The 2,500-nt window shown below is 45.9% G+C and overlaps 1 non-coding gene across 1 annotated transcript in view; it reads left to right on the top strand.

The window, feature by feature from the left end:
- Nucleotides 1-2,110: 2,110 nt before the first annotated feature.
- Nucleotides 2,111-2,500, top strand: part of LOC135332595 (small subunit ribosomal RNA) — a 1,812-nt gene continuing 1,422 nt past the window's right edge. Inside the window, exon 1 of the ribosomal RNA XR_010393443.1 lies at nt 2,111-2,500. This exon is cut by the window's right edge and continues 1,422 nt beyond it. This is a non-coding gene — a ribosomal RNA (small subunit ribosomal RNA).

Here is a 2,500-nt window from a genome sequence, read left to right as displayed (position 1 = left end):
GCACTGCAAGCAACTGAAGTATGTGATGATGGCTACTTGCAAACAGTAATTGTATAATTACGCACGTATAATTATAACTATCCTAATTATAGTGAGTGACACAGGAAAAATATCAAAATTTCTTATACTTTACAAATACAAAATTTCCTGTAGACTTATGAATGTTACACAAGTCCTGAACTACTTCAGGAATAGTAAAGGAAACTATACAGGAAACGTTGCACTATCCTTTGTAAGTAGGTTGCAGGACACTTGCAGGACACCTCAGGAAATGTGCAGATTTTATGGGCTGCAATGTAGCAGCACTGTAGCAGGAAATTTAAATATTTTCCCTGAGTGAGTGAGTGAGTGAGTGAGTGAGTGAGTGAGTGAGTGAGTGAGTGAGTGAGTGAGTGAGTGAGTGAGTGAGTGAGTGAGTGAGTGAGTGAGTGAGTGAGTGAGTGAGTGAGTGAGTGAGTGAGTGAGTGAGTGAGTGAGTGAGTGAGTTATATATACCTTCATTGAGCCATGCTTCATTTGATCATAACAATATCAAGCTTATCTTCAAGTAGTATTGTATTGTACGTTGCTAACAATACGCAAATAATGTACAGTAAATTCAAGTGGGAATAAAAGTAGTGGGTAAAAAGTTGTAATGTTCATGGAGTGTAAAGTCAACGAGCACTTAAGGCCCTATTATTTCTATTTTCCAGCCTAAAGTCCTCGTGGTGGAAAAAATTAATGTTAGTGTAATGAAGTCCTTGCCTAGTTACAAAGCGGCCCCTTACAAAGCGCCTAGTTACAAAGTAGCTTCAATGGGTAGTTATAATTAGAAGCTGCAGCTGGTAGTTAAAGCAGCAATTGTTGTGTAGCTTGTGAAGCTATGTTGTAGCTGGCTGACTGGCCGGCCCACCAACCTACCTACCTACCTACCTACCTACCTACCTACCTACCTACCTACCTACCTACCTACCGACCGACCGACCGACCGACCGACCGACCGACCGACCGACCGACCGACCGACCGACCGACCGACCGACCGACTGACTGATGAATAGTAAGAGGTGGGTGGCTGGCTGGCTGGCTGGCTGGCTGGCTGCTGGCGAATAGATGTTGTGCTGCAATATAGTGAGTGAGTGAGTGAGTGAGTGAGTGTACTATAATACTATACAGAATCTTTGCAACAAGACAGTAAAAGCATAGAGCATTACCCTTCCTTATATGGAATTTGAGTACACACACTGTGGTCTGTTTTACTACTTAAATGTATGAGCACATCCCATATATAATAAGGAACCACAGTGCTCAACACACTTGTTTCTATTTGTGTTGCAAAGATTGTGCAATCTCCAGTATTGTATTGTAACTGTATGTTAGCCATGTATAACTTGAACTGTATGTTTAGCGGAATGGAAGGGTGCAGACGGGGAACAGTGCAGATGGGAACATTGCAGAGGGGATTTGCGCGCCGGAAAATTGGAGCAATTACCATACAAGTGCAGACGAATGAAGGAATGAACGCGCGTAGCGCGAAAATTTGAGCAATATATCGCAAGCAATTACCATACAAGTGCAGACGAATTGAACAATGTGACCACGTGGGCTAGATAAGCAACCAAACAAGAGTGTCGTACAAATGAGCGTGTTGATAGGTCGTGAAGTGGGGTGTTGTGGCAAAAAAAGTCACGCTTAATTACATACGAGACGAGTTCCAGCGTTGCTCCTAGTGACGGGTGCTGTGTAGGGTGACTGCAGCGGTTCATCCGTGTGTCCGCATCGTTGTAGACTGCCTGTGTCGGCGGGCGTCTGACCTGCTGGTGACTGGTCATCAGTGGGCTGGCTCCCTCCGGTCGAGTGCAGTTAGGTTTGCATCATTTCACGAATCACGAGTGCATTCGTACGGTCTCGCTGCCGGTCGATCCCCGTGATTGACTGTATCTGCAGGCAACGAGTGGGCCTCAGCTCTGCCCTCTCCTGCCTTCAGTTGGTGAGTCTGTGGCCGAGGATTTGCAAAATTGTTGAACCCTCTGCGGTCCGCGTGGCCGCACTGGTGTGATGCGTTGGCCGGCCCTCTGAACGAGGACGGTCGAGTGACACAGTGCGTCTCGCACGCTCTGGCGTCCCGATAGTTACCTGGTTGATCCTGCCAGTAGTCATATGCTTGTCTCAAAGACTAAGCCATGCATGTCTAAGTATAAACGCTTCTATACTGTGAAACTGCGAATGGCTCATTAAATCAGTTATAGTTTATTTGATGGTTTCTTACTACTTGGATAACCGTGGTAATTCTAGAGCTAATACATGCACAAAGTCCCGACTCTTCGGAAGGGATGTATTTATTAGATCCAAAACCAATGCGAGTCTCTCGGGGCTCGGTTCCTTGGTGATTCATGATAACTGCTCGAACCGTATGGCCCTTGCGCCGACGGTGCTTCATTCAAATTTCTGCCCTATCAACTTTCGATGGTACGGTAGTGGCCTACCATGGTTGCAACGGGTGACGGAGAATTAGGGTTCGAT

The sequence above is a fragment of the Halichondria panicea genome, chromosome 2, assembly GCF_963675165.1.
Source record: "Halichondria panicea chromosome 2, odHalPani1.1, whole genome shotgun sequence".
Taxonomy (NCBI): Eukaryota; Metazoa; Porifera; class Demospongiae; order Suberitida; family Halichondriidae; genus Halichondria; species Halichondria panicea.
This window is presented reverse-complemented; position numbering and strand designations above follow the sequence as displayed.